General features: G+C 40.1%; 1 protein-coding gene and 1 long non-coding RNA gene across 2 annotated transcripts in view; one reads left to right on the top strand and one right to left on the bottom strand.

Annotated features, from left to right (window-relative positions):
- LOC141370729 (uncharacterized) overlaps window positions 1-16,769 on the bottom strand; it is a 94,952-nt gene extending 78,183 nt beyond the window's left edge. The window contains exons 1-2 of the long non-coding RNA XR_012375032.1: window positions 16,266-16,769; window positions 13,382-13,468 (exon numbers count right to left, since the gene is read on the bottom strand). This is a non-coding gene — a long non-coding RNA (uncharacterized lncRNA). The remainder of the gene's footprint in view (window positions 1-13,381; window positions 13,469-16,265) is intronic.
- Window positions 16,770-16,901: 132 nt separating this feature from the next.
- CWC22 (CWC22 spliceosome associated protein homolog) overlaps window positions 16,902-17,687 on the top strand; it is a 66,527-nt gene continuing 65,741 nt past the window's right edge. Inside the window, exon 1 of the mRNA XM_025849183.2 lies at window positions 16,902-17,015. The gene's annotated coding sequence lies outside the window, so the exon portion shown is untranslated. The remainder of the gene's footprint in view (window positions 17,016-17,687) is intronic.

Below are 17,687 nucleotides of genomic sequence, written 5' to 3' on the forward strand. Positions count from 1 at the left end.
TAAACACACTGTCCAGAGGTACCCATACACAATCCCTGAACAGTATCCCTGCATAGTAGAATACCTTCAGTTCAAAATAAGTAAAAATTCCAATCCAAACCTAAAACACTAAAAGTGATTCTAAGCTGGGAACTGCTATTAGCATTTTACCTAAGACAATGCCTTATTATTCACAACTATTCTTTACATCACAAAATGTTTACCATCCCTCGCTTTAGGAACTAAATGCCTGTAGTAATGGCTTCTGACAGTAGCATCCCTCACAATCAAAAATAGGGGATAGTATAAACCTTGGTTTAGAATGGCTGCTAAACAGTTCATAAGTAGGTTTCAGGTCAGACTTAATCTAGACATTTGTCAAAAGTCAATAGTGTATCTGTTCTCTTTAGTTTGTTCAGTTGTTCCCTCCTTCACTGGCCACCACTGATCTCAGGTTGGCCTCTATCCTAACAATGGCTGCAACAATTCCAGACTTCACATTCTTATCACATTGTCCAGAAGGAAATAGCATCTTTACTCCAACATTCTGAACAAAATTCTTGAGGTTCGCTGTAATGAGACTGCCTTGGTAACAGCCCATCCTTGAAACAATACGGACTGCAGGGGAATGCAATACTTCATTGACCTTGCTCACATGCTCCTCTGGTTGGGTAAAGGGATGGAGCTGGTTTCCTCAGGTTGAGAAGCAACCCCAGAGAGAAAATTAAAGTCTTCTGTGAAAGGGACAAGTTGAGAAATGGACATTGGGAATATAATCAACAAATGAAAACTCTAAGAGTGCAACTCAAAGTATCAGTGCCTGAGTTGTTACCAACTAAGGACAATGTAACAAAAGTTGTACCATAATGTACATCACTATGTCACTAGATTAAACACAGTTTAGCTGATGTTTATTTCATAGTAAGACTCAGTGAAATAGACATCATGTGCTTCCTGCACTAAGAAAAAAAAAAAAAAACAGCACATCATCACTTTTGGGGCCTTCCTACCAAAATTTACACATCACCTAAATCTCATCATGAGAAAATATCAAACAAATCCAAACTGAAGTGCATTCTACAAAATAACTGGCCCATCCTCTTTAAAAATGTCAATGTTATAAAAGACCAAAAAAAAAAAAAAAAAAAAACCCTGAGTATTCTAGATCTAAAAAGACAAAAGAGACAAAACAACTGAATGCAACATGTGATCTAGGATTTCCTTTTGTCATCAAGGACTGGTAAATTTGCAAAAGTTGCCTAAGGTCTATAGATTAGATGATAATATTTTGTGAATGTTAATTTCCCAATTCTAACCATACTATGGTTACATAAGAGAATATCTTTGTCTTTAGAAAATAAATGCCAAAGACACCATTTTTATAGCTTCCTCTCAAATGATTCACACACACACACACACACACACACACACACGAGGGAGGTGGTGAAGACAGAGAGGTGTGTGCATATGTTTATGTGGAGAGAAAGAATGATAAAGCAGATGTGGCAAAATGTTAAATGTGAGAAATCTTGCTTAAAGATGTACACAAATTTGTTGCACTATTCTTATAAATTGTCTGTAAGCCTGAAAGTACGTTTATTTAAAATTAAAGGAAAATAAAATTTTAGAATTCATAAATAACAGCAATAATAAGGATGCTTCTATTTAAATATTCACTCAACTTGCTTAAAATGCATATGTAATTTTTTAGCTACTGCCTCAAGGTCTTATTTTTATTTTTGGAGTGTATAAATCAATATACATGTGTGCATGTGTGAGAATATCAGCTATTTGAAATAAAAATGCTTTTTTTTAATAGGAAGCCAGAAAAAAAACAGAAAAATAGAGACAGTCTTAGAGTGTGAAAAGTGAAATTTTTATACTGGTTTCATAAAATCTGGGATTAAAAAAAAACTTTTTTGTTTAATTTTTAAAAATTAAAAAAATTTTTTTAAATCCTATCTATACTTCCAGCAAACCTCCTGAAAGCTTTTTAAAGATAATGTTGACACCTTTAAATATCAAATCCAGAAGAAAAAAAATGAATGCAAATTTATTAGGGCCCTGCAGATGTCCAAAAGTCTCACCCAGAGAAATCTCCAGAAAGGCCCCATCTAATCTTTAGTCCATCATTTCATAGTAAGACTCAGTGAAACAGACATAATTGCAGAGATGCCCATGGGTACTTGACTTCTGTGCCAGATGTAAAGGCAATGGAATCCTGGCAAACCTGGGGTCCTGCCACCTTAAGCGCCCTCGCAGTCATTCTTTCCCAGTCCCGCCATCTTACTTTTCCTCCCACAACAAGGCACCACCACTGAATGGGGCCTAAGCTCCCCATACTCGCAGACTTACTGAGTTCCAGCTTTCTCCCTATCTCACTATGTGAGCCTCTGTTCTCCATCCACTACAGCATTCTCCCCTCCAGCTGCACCTACCTGCAAAAAACAAAAGCCTGCAAAATCTTAGGCCAAGTGGCTTCTATTTCCAGACCTATCACTAACTTTCCCTGAGGAAGGTGGTCTCTATCTACTGCAGGTTTGAAATGAGGAAAGCGGAGAATATAAGGAAAACAAACTCAGTACATTATCATTTCATATTCATGAGCCAAGACCCTTTTTTGTTGAAAAGAAAGAACATTTGTTCAGTAATTTTCCTGATATGCAGTTTATCCATTTTTAACTCACCCTGGAATAGAACAGTGCCAGCCACTGTTTCAAATGGTTAGAGTGAACACTGTTGATACTGTGACCATGTCCCTTGGCCTCTGCAGAGGCTACCTTGGTGGACTGTTCCCCTAACAGCTTTTTAGCACAAACACTGGCATCTCTCTGCCTGAGGCCTATCTCTGGCTACAGAAGCAAGCTTAGCTTGAATGCCAGGCTGCCAGAAGAAATTAACTCCCCCAGGAGCAACTCTTAGTCAGTGAAGGATCACACTGTCCCATTAGGGGCAATTACAAAGTATGTTCTCTATGCTGTCCAATACGGTAGCTACTAACAAATGTGCTTATTGAGCCCCCAAAGTGTAGCAGGTCCAAACAGATAGCCACTTTAAATGTAACATATACACTGGACTTTTAAGATGTAGCATAAAAAAAAGGTAAACTACATCATTAACATTTTTATTGATTATATGCTGAAATTATAATACTTTGGACATATTTTTCTAAATAAAATATAACATCAAAATTAATGTTACCTTTTATTTCACTTTACTTACTAGAAAATTTTAAATTACATAAGTAGCTTATACTACATTTCTGTTGGACAACCCTATATACAGTTTATTAAAGTTCTTTTGCAGAAATGAGCTGCAATTGCCCTCACTAACAGCCTCACCATTTTGATATATCTCCCCTACTTTTGTCTGTACTGAAAACATTATTTAGGAACTGTGACACACTATAAAGAGATGGGGTTTTTTTTGGATGGAGGCTTGCATAGATGAAATCAGATTGAAATCTGTGCCTGTTGTTGTAGGGATGGCAGAAAATTTGTATTTGGGGAAAGACAGCTCCTTGGTAAAATAATGTCTTTTTGTGGCCCTTTAAATTAAGCCAAGCAAAGGAGAAAATGGAAATGGAATGCATGAGACAATGAGAAAGGAATGTGCTCTATTTTCCTTGAGGCTATGTGTTATCCCTGCAGAGATTATGATGATGTTGGCTGGTTTTTGCTTTTCCTTGAGAAAGCTGGAGACAGAGCAAGTGGGGGACTTTTCACTTCTGAGAGGCGAAAGCAGGAGTAAAGGGACATCCATCTGGGGAAAATGAGTCAAGCCCTGGGCCACAGAGACAAAGCAGGGGAAAGGAAGGAAGCTCTTTGGAAGGCATGACTACTGAAATCCAGGAGAAATGGCACCCAATGCTTCATCTTAGGTTTCTTTTCCTGAATTGTATTATCACTTCTTGAATGCTTTAGTGAAGTCTTATAAAATGCCAAAGCTGTGCTTTGGGCAATTAAAGGTCAGGAGCCATGTCTGTCTTTGGGGCATAACTAATCTGATAAGAAAACTAGATGAAGTATGCATAAGAGTGATGAGCAGAAAAGCCTGAAGCAGTGATTTTGTGGGGGAAAGTGAGCAACACTTTTCCAGCTAATAATAATAATACATTCATGTTTTTTTGAGCCAGACACCTTTGAACTACTAGGTTCCAAGTATTTTCATAGGTTATCTCATTTCATTCTCACAATAACCATGTTAAGTAATATTATTATTACTCCTGCTTTATAGATAGGAAAACTGAGGTACAAAGATACTAAGTAACTTGATCAGGATCAAACAGCTAGCAAGTCAGGTACAAAGGCAGAGTCAAGGTACAAATCTGGGCAGTCAATGTTGTCTTGTGCCTTAACCACTGTGATATTCGTTCTCTTGGGACGAGTTTGTGAAACAAGGACCTACTCCCTATGAATTTTCAGAAATCAGGAGGCAAACTTTATAAGAGAACCGTACGGCAAATCAGGCCTTTCACCGAAACTCTCAAGTAGATGGGAAAAAATCATTTTTCACAAAAATTCTCAAAGAGGCAGAAAATTTGAAAGGAGAGAACAAGTTCCTAAACGTCACACACTTCATCGTATCTCTCACTGTAATCTGTGCTTAACAGTAATTCCTGGTTACTGATGAAACACACAAATGTGGGAAATGTCCTTTATTTCCTTTTATACCTAAATGTCCCAATATATTAAACATTGACTTTTAAGCTGTCCAAACAGCATTTTTTCCTAGCACAGCTTTGAGTATGTGACAGAGTATCTGTAGTATTCTAATAGTGTTAACTAATTTGCTAACTACAGATACATGACTTTAAAAATACTATCAAGTGATATTAAATTTTAACTCAATATAAACCTCAGCTTCAGGCAGTGAAATCCCCATTATTACTTTTTCAGGGTACTTTCATTCTACTTAATCCAAGGATTATCAAACACATGCTGCAGGACTGAATGAGACTGTAGAGACCTTCTCTCTTCATAATTATAGTCTGGCCATTTTCCTTCACTGAATTGCTTATTCAAATGTGTACAATTTTAACCAAACTGCTTATTCAAAAGATTTAGAAAAAAAAAAAGACCTTTTTAATATGCTATACATGATTTAAGCAGGAGAAAGCTCAGCCGTCACTCCACTCTTCCTTCCTGGGGCCTGCTCTTTCCCTATGATTTTCTCCATATAGTTGTTCTCCATCCCAAACTTTCTGTTTCTATAAGGATCTAGGCTTTTGGAAACCAAACCAGGAAGACCAGCAGGCCTGTAGCATCCCATTTTGTCATATCTTACTGCTCAGGAATGAGCCAAGAAAACCAATTGCTTGTATGGGAGAAAGGAAAAGGAAATCCCTAGGAGCAAAAAATGGTCAATACTTCAAAATTATTATTCTGCGTAAGGCACCATGTTCAGCATTTTACATATATCATCTTAGTTCATCCTTAAATAACCCTAACGTTACTTATTGTGTTGTTTAATGCTCCAAATGCTATTATTTACCCTCATTTTAGAGTGAAGGAAACTGAGACGTGCTAGGTTGGGCTACCTAGCTGCGGTGATAAAGCAGCCTCTGAGATGACGTCTGGAATTCACACCCTTGGGTCATCCCCTCGCCCCGAGTATCAGGTGAGCCTAGTGACTTGATTCTCACCAAAGGAAGATGGTCCAAATAATGAGGTGTCACTTTTGAGACTAAGCTATGCCTTCTCTCACCCCTTCTCACTTGTTTGCTCTGATGGAAGCCAGCCACCATATTGTAAGCTGTCCTAGGGAGAGATCCACATCAGTGGCCGGGAACTGATGACCCCAGTCAACAGCCAGTGGGAAGCTGAGGCCTGCCAACAAAATTATGAGTGAGCCTGGAAGGGATCCTCTCCCCCAGCTGGGCTCTGAGTTGACTGAAGCCCTGGCCAACAGCTTGACTGCAGTCTTGTGAGAGACCCAGCCAGAGGACCCGGCTAAGCTGTACCTGAATCCTGTCTTGCAGAAAAGGTGAGATAGTAAGTGCTGTTTTAGGCACTAAGCCTTAAAGTAATGTATTGTGTGACAATAAATAACTCAGACAGCTGGTAAACTTAAACTCAGGTGATTTGGCTCTGGACATCATGTTTTAGCCAGCATGCTCTTCTGCTCCCTAGGAACTGGGACTGGTTCTCTCAGCTTCTGTCACAGAGGCCACCATGTGCAGCCAGTCCCAGTATATTCCCTCCCGTCTCTCAAAAGCCCGAGTGGTGCCGAGATTCCAGCACAGAAATCAGGAGGCAATCAGGAGCACACACCATAATCACCTCCTTCTTTTGTACTAAAGAAAGATGCCTGTCCTTTTGCTTGCACTACACAGTCACTGGTAATGTCTGTTGGGTTCTTGTATCCATTCTCATTACCATTTCATTTATTTCTCTCCAATTCCTTACTTTCTCTTTTTTCACTGATTTTCTGCTTTTTTTTTTTTTTGTTCTTCTTTACTCTTAGACCCTATTTTCCTCTTCGTTTCCATTTTCTCCTGTAAACTGTTTTCTCCTGCTTCTATTTTCACTTACAGAAAAAGGTACTATTTGCCTCCTGGAAACTTTAATGCTTGTCTGAAAAGAACAGCTTTCTGGAAATATCAACAGAAAGAAAAACACAGGTGGAGAGTGGGCTTGGGGGTGGTGCAAGAGAACTCTCTTTAGTGGGTTTTTTGTTTTTGAGGCCACCCGCCTCCCATATCAAAACATCCCTTAGGGCAGTTAAAAGCTGCTGGCCACCCCAATTAAAGTGTTTTCAAAGAAACTGTAAGAAATAGTTCCAAGAGCACTTTTAACTTATTACATGTGGGTTACATAAGCACTGGAAGCTTGTTAAAACATTCAAAATATGATATGAATTGAGTCACACAACAGTGGGTCAAAGCTTTAGCTTTTTAGTGTGACTAACATGATCGTCTGTGATTCAGGCGCCCTGGACAAAAACGGATCTTAAAGAAAATCAATTAAGGGATATCTTTTGCTCCTTCTAAGAACCTACATTCCTAACTTTAAAAATATGGCTATAATTCCTTTGTATTTGGATTAACTATGCTTTTAAGCATAGCTGTAACAGGACTGGTCATATTACAAATCAGATATGGGAAGCAAAGGTAATTCTTTATTTGATTTAAACAAATCTTATCTTCCTCAAGAGCCCTACCCACTAGGTTGTGTGGAAAGAAAAAACAAAACAAAACAAAAACAAAAACAAAAACACCCAAGCTGTTAAGCCACCCTCTAAACCCAAATGAAGAGCATGATTTAAACAACCCCTTTCATATTTCTCATGATAACTCAAATGGCATGATGGGTAGGACAGTTCTTAGAGCTTGGCAGGCATTGAGCACCGTCCCCTTCTTATCACCTCCTTCTACAAAAAACCAGTAGCAGCCCTTCCTAGCATGCTGACAACCTTAACCATCCTTACACATTTCCAAACCACCCCTTTGTGGGTCAGTACTGCCCTCCCTCTAAAATATAACAAATCTAAGTAATGCTCAAGTATTTGAGTAAATTATTTAGTGTATGAGATCCATCTCTCTCCCACCTCCTCTCCAAGATGGCATCTGGACTTTACACAAAAAGGAGTTAGCCAGGATCCTTAAATCAGTGCAGTGTTCCCAGGTCCTCTGGTCTCCAAGGCAACGGTCATTACTCAGCTGGCTGGCCTCCACAGCAAAAGTCAACAGCTAGTGTCATTCCTGAGCTGGTCTCCATATATAGTCAACCCTTGTTGATACATGATTAAAGGAGAATTATTCTCAAATGTGACACTTCAAGTATGACCTTGTTGCACAATTGATTTGTCCAATTATACCCTGGTACAAAAAAGGAAATATTCTTATTAATCCTATGTAAAAAATCACAGTGCTGTGAAAGTAAACAGACTTAGTAAAAATATTCGTTTCTCAATTCTTAGAAGTCAGGAGCATCAGATCCCAAAGGCAGAGTCTATTGAAGATTTGAAATAACTTTAAAAAAAAGAAAGAAAGAAAGAAAGAAAGAAAGAAAGAAAGAAAGAAAGAACTCTCTCCTATGTCTATGAGAAATACAACATTAAAATAATACCAAAAATATTCTGAATAAATTACCACATTAAAATTTTCCTCCTTAACTTACTAGGTTCACTGTAATTAATATTTATTTTAGGGGCACCTGGGTGGCTCAGTCGGTCAAGTGTCTGCCTTCAGCTAGGGTCACAATCTCGGGGTCCTGAGAGGGAGCCCTGTCGGACTCCCTGCTCAGCGGGGAGTCTCCCTCTCCCTCTGCCCCTCTCCCCACTTGTGCGTGCTCTGTCTCTCTCAAATAAATAAAATCTTTTTAAAAAATACTTATCTTACTTTGCTTTAGATCAAGCAATTAGGTTTGATCAAAATATGTCTGCTTTTAGACAGAAAAGAGTCTTGCAAATTCTGACTTGGTCTACAGGTACAGACTGAAAGCTTCCTAAACAATGTTACCTTGGAAGATTGTACCCAAGTCTCTGTTCTTTGAAATATCCATAGTTCAGAGTACCTAGTGCCGTCTTTTTCCACAGGGCCCCGAGACTGTTTTTTCTTAAAAACACAATCACTAGCTTGTTGCCTAAACTGAAATCTCAGGCAAGCTTCAGAGGGAAGCAGAAACCTGTTTAATGATGAGACTGAATTGCTCTGGACCAGATTATAGTACCAATAAAATCAGAATGAAGAACAGTAAAATTTTCTATTATCTATTTCGTAAGGGTTTAATCAATGTTTCCCATGAACTAAGAATGTATTGTGGACAGTAAGGGCAGTGACAAATTTCTAGGGCCTTCCCTTAAAATCTGCAATCTGTGAGATTTTTATATAAACTTATCCTAGGGAAGGCTGAGATCTCTTCTGGTCCAACAATCCTTCCCGTGCAATTATTACAGCAGTAACGCAGAACATACCAAACAAACCTAATACTTTCTAGCATCTCTCCAGTGTTAGTACCTGTTGTGTTAGACATAGAGAAGCAGCATTCAGACATTCACATCCCTCTTCAAGAAAGGACTTGTGGCCTCCAGCTATTAACTCCTTCAGCTTGGCTTCTGCTTTTGAGCTCAGGTCATGGTCCTCTTGTGGTGGCCCAAGCTAATGACCAAGCAAGATGTGTCACACAGGCCTAGACTTTCACCCAATGCAAGACTCTTCTAACAGGCAATCTTCACTCTGGACCTCTCTGTTGAGCTTTCAGAGACTCTGTCATATCTGCATCATGGTACTGTTGACTCTTCCTGGTCAATCCTACTTCCTGTCTTTTTCCATTCTCAGTTATTACTCCCACATAAATCGTTTATATGCCTATCTTCACCTCAGTGTCCACTTCTCAGAAGACCCAACTGACACAGTGGTACCAGGAATGAACAAAAAAAGCAAGTAGTAAGTTGGGATTTTGTGACTGTATCCCTACCTGTTTGCCTGGCAAAGATGAGCCCATCCCAGGTGGTATGTGGGGTAAAATTAGTCTTTGGCACAATATGGTAGTGCAACTGCTAAGCATAACACTAGCTAGGAAGAGTTTATCAATTTGGGGGTACTCTCTTGGAATACAGGATTGAACACTCTGGAAAGGATCCAAGGGGATGGAGCAAATTCACAGGTAGGGCGACTCCCAGACACCTGGAGAAAGCAAAGACTTGTGCTGAGTAAAAATGAAATACCTGAATTGTCACAGCTGACCCCAGAGAAAGGAGACAAAAAGCCCAGGAAAATGGATATGCTAGAGTAGTGAATATAGGAGGCCAGAAAACCTACCAGGGAAGTATTTTCCACAGGAGGGCTTGGAGAGCATATCATTTCACAAGGCTAACAGGAATGTGCTAGTTACAGGGACATTAGCATCATGAAGATGTCCAGTGCCTGTTCCTCCTTACAGGTAAGAGCTGACTATAGAAAGTGCTGTCATGCCACATATGAAAAACCCAAAACTAACATCATCCTCAATGGTGAAAAACTAAGAGCTTCTCCTCTAAGATCAGAAACAAGACAAGGATGTCCACTCTCATCACTTTTATTCAACATAGTACTAAAGTCTTAGCCAGAGCAATCGGACAACAAAAAAAGGTAAAAGGCATCCAAATTGGTAAGGAAGAAGTAAAACTTTCAATATTTGCAGATGGCATGATACTATATATGGAAAATCCTAAAGTCTCCACCAAAAAACTACTATAACTGATAAAAAAATTCAATAAGTTCACAGGCTACAAAATCACAGAAATCCATTGCATTTCTCTACACTAATAATGAAGTGGCAAAAGTAGAAATTAAGAGAACAATCCCATTTACAATTACATCAAAAATAATAAAATACCTGGGAATAAACTGAACCATGGAGGTGAAAGGTCTATACTCTGAAAACTGTAAGTCATTGCTGAAAGAAATGGAAAACAACACAAATGGAAGGGTATTCCATGTTCATGGACTGGAAGAACAAATACTGTTAAAACGTCCATACTACCCAATAATGCAATCCCTATCAAAATACCAACAACATTTCTCAGAGAACTAGAATAAATAACCATAAAATTTGTATGGAACCACAAAAGATCCCAAATAGCCAAATCAATCTTAAAAAAGAAGAACAAAATAGAAGGTATCACAATTCTAAATTTCAAGATGCACTACAAAGCTGTAGTAATCAAAACAGTAGAGTACTGTTACAAATATACACACAGAGCAATAGAACAGGAATTGTGCAAGACTGTTGAATCACAGATCTGTACTTCTGAAACAAATAACGCAACATATTTTAAGAAAAAAGAAAAAGAAGAAGATAACAGGAGAGGAAGAAAAGGGGAGTATGTCAGAAGGGGAGACGAACCATGAGAGATGATGGACTCTGAAAAACAAACTGAGGGTTCTAGAGGGGAGGGGGGTAGGGGGATGGGTTAGCCTGGTGATGGGTATTGAGGAGGGCACGTTCTGCATGGTGCACTGGGTGTTATGAACAAACAATGAATCATGGAACACTGCACCAAAAACTAATGATGTAATATATGGTGATTAACATAACAATAAAAAAATTTAAAAAAAAAGGATAGAGATCCCAGAAATAAACTCACAATTATATGGTCAATTAATCTTCGATAAAGAAGGCAAGAATATGCAATGGGAAAAAAAAACAGTCTCTTCAACAAATGGTATTGGGAAAACTGGACAGCTATAAGCAAAAGAATGAAACTATATCACTTTCTTACATCATTCACAAAAATAAACACAAAATGGATTAAGGGTCTAAATGTGAGCCTTGAAACCATAAAAATCCTAGAAGACAGCACATGCAGTAATGTCTCTGACATCGTCCCTAGTAACATTTTTCTGGATATGTCTCCTTAGGCAATGAAAACAAAAGCAAAAATAAACTATTGGGATTACATCAAAATAAAAAGCTTCTGTACGGAGAAGGAAACAATCAACAAATCTAAAAGACAACCTACCAAATGGGAGAAGATATTTGCAAATGACATATCCAATAAAGGGTTAGTATCCAAAATATATAAAGAATTTATACAACTCAACACCAAAAAGTAATCTAATTAAAAATGGGCAAAAGACATGAATAGAAACTTCTCCAAAGAAGACATACAGATGGCCAAAAGACACATGAAAAGATACCCAACATCACTCATCATCAGGGAAATGCAAATTAAAACCACATGAGTTATCAGAATGGCTAAAATCAGAAACAGAAGAAACCACAAGTGCTGGTGAGGATGTGGAGAAAAAGGAACCCTCGTGAACTGTTGGTGGGAATGCAAACTGGTGCAGCCACTGTGGAAAACAGTATGGAGGTTCCTGAAAAAATTAAAAATAGAATTACCACATGACCAGTAATTCCACTACCCAAACAATACAGAAACACTAGTTCAAAAAAATATGTGTATCCATATGTTTACTGTAGCATTACTTACAATAGGCAAATGATCTACTATTGGAATGAATCATGTGCCGGCCAGGTAATAAATGGAGTTATGGCCAAAGTCTGGTTCACAATGGGTCCACTGGGACTACAGATCAACTCAGTGGTCATTTACCCAATCCCAAATTGTATAATTGGAATGTATATACTTCACAGTTGGGAGTCATTTCCATTTATTGTCCTCGGCCTATGGAGTAAGAGCTGTCACAGGGGGGAAGGCCAAGTAGACACCTTTGAAAATGCCTCCCCTGGCCAAGAGAGTATATCTAAAACAATATCACAATGCCAGAGGATGGTGGAGATTAATAATACACTTAAGGACATAAAGGATGCAGGAACAGTAGTTCCCATCACACCTTCATTTAATTTGATACTCTGGCCTGTAGAAACCAGATAAATTAGCAGAATGATTGTTGACTACTGTAAGTTCAACAAAGTAGCAGCCCCAACTGTAGCTGCCATGCCAAGCAAAGTATCATTATTAAAGCAGGATAACATGGCCTTAGGTACACAGCCACTGATTTAGAAAATGGATTCCCAATCCATTCTCCAATATATCCCAATCAATAAATATAATTAGAAATATTAATATACAAATGAAATAAGCAGGCAACAACATGCATTGACACTTTAGCCCCAGGGCTATGTTAACTCTCCTGTCTCTCTCATAATATAGTCCAAAGAGATGTGGATCATCTGAAAATCCTGTAGAGTATCATAATGATCCATTATATCAATGACATCATGCTGATTAAACAGGCTGAGCAAGAGGTGGCTAGCATGCTGGAGGTTTGTGCCCCGGAAAGTAGGAAATTAACCTTATGAAGTGGTCAGGGATCTGTCCCTTCATTAAAGGGTTTAAATGCCCAGTGTTCTGAGGAGTGCTAGAACATCCCCTTCTCAGTAAAAGACAAATTGCTGACTCTTGCATCCCCTACAAGAAAGAAGAAAGCACAGTGCCTACAAGGCTGCTTTGAGTTCTGTTAATCAACATACTACACATCTAGGAATATTTTGGGGGCCCTCATTCCAGGTGACACAAAAAGCTGCCAGCTTTACAAGCTGGCAAAAGAGCTTGACAACAGGTCTGAGTGGTGGCGTGAGCGGCCTCGACACTTGTGGTGTAGGATCTGGCACATTCTAGGGTGTTAAGAGTTGTCACTTTTAGAAAAAGACGCAGTATTGAGTTTACGGAAATCTTAGTGGGAGAATCACAGTTCAGGCACCTGGATTTCTGAAGCAAGGTTCCACACCTTTTAAAAATTAGGTCTTGGCACGCTACTGGAAAAAAAAGGGAATGTTTGACCATGGGACACTAAACGATACAAAATGAAATATGTCTTGTTGAACACATAAGGTCATAAATTCTGGAGGGCCCAGTCATAATTCATCATAAGATGAAAGTATTATATTTGGGATGAAGCACTAAGAAGATGAGAAGGTACAAACAATCCACATGAACAGACAGTCCAGACCTTGATGTCACCCTTCAGTTGCATCCACACCCCTCTCAGCTTGCACTGATGGCCATATGGGATAGGGGTGGTGTCTTCAACAACAAGCTGAAGAAAGAAAAAAATGGCTGAGCTTAGTTTACAGATGAACTGGCTAAGTATGTGGATGAAACCTGAAACTGGACAGCAGCTACAGTATAGCCTCACTCTAGAATAGCCCTGAAGACAGGAGAGTGACAATCTTCCTATGGGGTAGAGCTTCAGGGGGTGCGCCTAGTCATCCACTTTGTATGGGAAGGAAAGAGGCCTAATTGTCAGAGTATAAACAGACTAACAGGAAATGGCAAAAAGCTTGGCTGGCTGGTCAGGGGTCTGAAAGAAAGAGATTTTAAAAATTGCAGACAAGGAGATCTTAAAGGGTTAGAGGTATATGGATATGCATATTGTTGTGGGTAAAAAGTGTGAAGATCTTTTGAACACAATCAATGTCCACAAGAAAGCATATATTATAGAAGAGGCACTAAACGACCAAGTAAACAAAATTACGCAGCTAGTTGATGTTAGCCTTTGTTCGTGGCTACTCCAGGGCTGGCACATGGACACTTGAGTGAAATGGTCATGGTGACAAAAATGGAGTCCATGCATGGGGTCCATGAATATGAAGCCAATTTACCATAGCTGACCTACCTACTGTCTCATTTGCAAGTTCAACCTGCCAGCAAAAGAGAGCAATGTTGGGCTTCTAATGTCATCACTCCTTTAGGAGATCAAGTAGCCATTCCGTGGCAAGTTGACTACACTGGAACCTTTCATCCTGGAAGGGGCTGCAGATCCATCCCATGGGAACAGACTACCTATATTGGGTATGTGTTTGCACTTCATACCCACCAATCTTCATCTAGCACCACTATTCAGGAACTTATACAATGCCTGATTCACAGATGTGGAATACAATACAATATAGCATCCAACCAGATAACACTTAACAGTAAAGGTAGTGTAGGAGGGTGCCTGTGACCATGGGTTCCACTAGTTATATCATATGCTGCATTTCCCAGAAGTTGGAAGCCTAATAGAGCACTAGTATGGCCTGCTGAGGGTAAAGTTCAAGCACCCAATGGGAGACAATACTCTACAAGGAAGAGTTGCCCAGGATGCAGGAGATTTTGATATGGGCTAGAGTCCCCATTAGGAACAATACATGGGTCCACAAGACAAGGGATTAAAACAGGATTAGCCCCATTTACCATCATTTCCAGTGACCCATTCCTGCAATTCTGAGTTTTGTGGAATTAGAGGTCCTAGTCCCCAAAGGTGTTATATTCATGTTAAAGGACACAGCAAGAGTCCCACTGAACTAAGCTTCATCAGCTGCATGGGCACTTTAGACTTCTTGAGTTCAGGTACAAGTAGGCAAAAAGAGGACTCAACACCTTGGTAGGAGAAGCTAACTCTGATCAGCAGGAGAATGTAGGCTTGATGTTACATAACAGGAACAGGTAAGAAAATGTGTGGCACTCAGGTGATGACTTGGGCATCTCTTTGTGGTACCTTGCCCAATAGTGACTATAAATGGGCAAGTGCAGCAACACCTGCATGAGAAGACAATTATTACTAGGAACTCAAGTGTCTCAGTAACTAGGGTTTTCACACCACCAGGTTAACCACTGAGACCAGCAGAAGTGGTAGCTGAGAGGGAGAGGAATTTAGAATGAGTAGGGGGAGAGAAAGGTTCAGTTGTGGCCCAAGACCAACTGCAAAGATGGGTACTGTAGTTTGTTCCACTAACTTTTGTAAGTTTCTCTTCAGGAAGAGAGGCCACTGGAACCCCATAGGAATTACTCCCTGAATGTATATACAGAGTGGATCTAAATAGTGCAAGGGGTAGACTGTGACAGACGAAGAGATAATCTACTCAGATACCTTTTCAAGAAAAGGCTCTTTGCTAGGAGTGTGGTTAGGTGACAAACTTCAACTGTTAACACTTCCAAGCACATCTCAGGTTTTGAATGGAGGCCACATTTTCCTTGAGGTGGGTCTAGCCAGTGACTGGGCAGGACTGTGTTACAAGGGCCGAGCCATTTTATCCCAGTGTGGGACTCTTCACCTTTGCTCTGGGGTTACCCATGCCCCATCCAATTTCCTCCCTCTTCCTTTTACCATTTTACATTCCGAACCCTGTATCACAGTTTGCTTCCTGGAGGAAGCAAATTCCAAACGACAAACCTAGTCTTTTCCAGCTCCATTTAGCTCCCCAGCTTCAATTCTAACTTTCCTATTTCTATTGATAATTGTAGAGGTGGTATTGTGCTTTTTTTTTTTTTCAGATATGGATACAAATGTTTACCAGACTCCTCTCCTGTGCCCTGTATTGGTACAACCGAAATCTAGTCACTTAAATATTTAGAGACACCAAAATGTACTTTAACTATGGTCAAATATGTTAACTATGAAAAAGAATAGGTAATACTGTTATGTAGTAGGAATTATGTCACATACATCAAGTGTATCAGCTAATTCATTCTTAAAAGTATTCTATGGAGTAGGTACTAATTTTTTTCCCTACCTAACAGAAAATGGACACACAGTGTTGCCCCAGAAAAATCATCCAGGAGTACATCAATAGAAAGAGTTAAACATAAGTAGGCCTGCTCCAGTGCCTTTTTCTGAAATCACTATACCCTTCTGCCTCAAAAAAAAAAAAAAGGGGTGGGGGTCATTAGCATGAGTACTCTAAAATTCTAATAGAGAAATGTTTGGAGAAACCAGGCCTGGTGTATAGAAGGTTGGGGAACATAAAGATACAGTTGCTTTAGGAAAAGAGAGTTTCCAAAACAGTAACAAGGAGTTGAACTTTTAGATTTTGTTACTATTGAAAAGTAAAGAAAACTATTCCACTGATTACCTCTGATCTCTGCACAGTCGGCTATTTCCAAATTGGCCAGCCAGTCTCCTTATCCTCAGGATGTCTTCCCAGCTGGTACCTTACACTCAAACAGAGGCATCATCCTCTCTACAAAATTAGCTTCTCCTCATTACTTCACTTTGTCTGTGGTCCCATTCCCGTAGGCTTGAAATCTTGTAACTTTATAGGCACTTAACGCTTCTAACAGTTTTGCTTATACAGGTTCTTTATAAAACCCCACTGAAAAGAGTCTGAAAAAGGTGTCTGCTCTTCTTAAGATTTTCACGGAAAAGTGACTAGAAAGGTTTATTTTTTGCCAACAGCCGAGAACGAGCTTTAGAGTAAATTTTGCCAGAGCCTCATCACTCCCAGGTTTCACACGAGCCGACTGTATGTCTCCGGCGCCTACCGAGAACTACAATTCCCGTCGTACCTTGCGACCTTCTCAGCCTTAAAAAAAAATTACAATTGTTCACGTCATTTCCGCCCTCACAGGCGGCGGATGCTGGACTTTGTAGTTTGAATTAACTTCTCTTTTGTCGCCGTCTTGGAAAAAGAAAATTAAAGCCAAACCAGCTGCTCTAAATTTGGTATTACGATAGGGCATTTAAAGTAAATTAATAGATAACGTTTTAAAGTGAATTTAGCGTCAGGTTTTTATGTATTTCACGTACCGCCTTCCTCGCACTGCCGGGCCGGGAAGGGGAAGTGACGTGCTTCCGGTGTAATGGCGGCGCGGTGTAGCTCCAGGTAATTAACGAACTCCGTAGACTCGCCTCAGACAGCGAACTGGAGTGGGGGTGGCGGGTTGCCGGTCCGGGTGGGAATTGAAAGGGGACCAGGAGTGGGTGCCGGCTGGCTGGGACCGCCGTGGACAGCGCCGGGTTGTGCATGGCTCTCCTCTTGGCGCCCGCAGAGCCGCGAGGCTGAGGTGTGAGAGCCGGTCGGGCGGAGGAGTCTGAGCGTGAACTCCGTCCCTGACTGCGCGGACGAACCTAGCTCCTTGGTGAGGTTCCTGGAGCTGTCTCGCCGTGGTGTCTTTGTTGCTGCAGTCTAGCGCGGCGGTGGGCCTCTTCTCCTGTCGGAACAGCTCACTTAGAGTTTCTTCGGTCGTTTTGGGGTTCCCAAGGCCCCTTTCTTAGTGTCCGGATTCCAGGCCGTGGGGGTGGGATTAATGAACTGTAGTTAATTAAAAAGTAGCGGAAGTTCCACTCTTATGCCTGCTTCTAGCGTAATATACCTATGACAGCTTCTTTAAAATTTCATTAGTCGTTTCTTTTCCATTTATTTGCCCCGTAAATAAAGATGCTTTCTAGTGTTGACTCCTGGGGCTCTTCGTTCCTCATTAAGTGAGCCCTTTGTCCCCTTTTATCGTTGATCTACTTCCAGTAAGGTGATACTCCCCAACTTGGGCCTCCAGTG

Source organism: Callorhinus ursinus, unplaced genomic scaffold, assembly GCF_003265705.2.
Source record: "Callorhinus ursinus isolate GAN/ISIS: 27379988/994484 unplaced genomic scaffold, GSC_fseal_2.0 scaffold2, whole genome shotgun sequence".
NCBI lineage: Eukaryota > Metazoa > Chordata > Mammalia > Carnivora > Otariidae > Callorhinus > Callorhinus ursinus.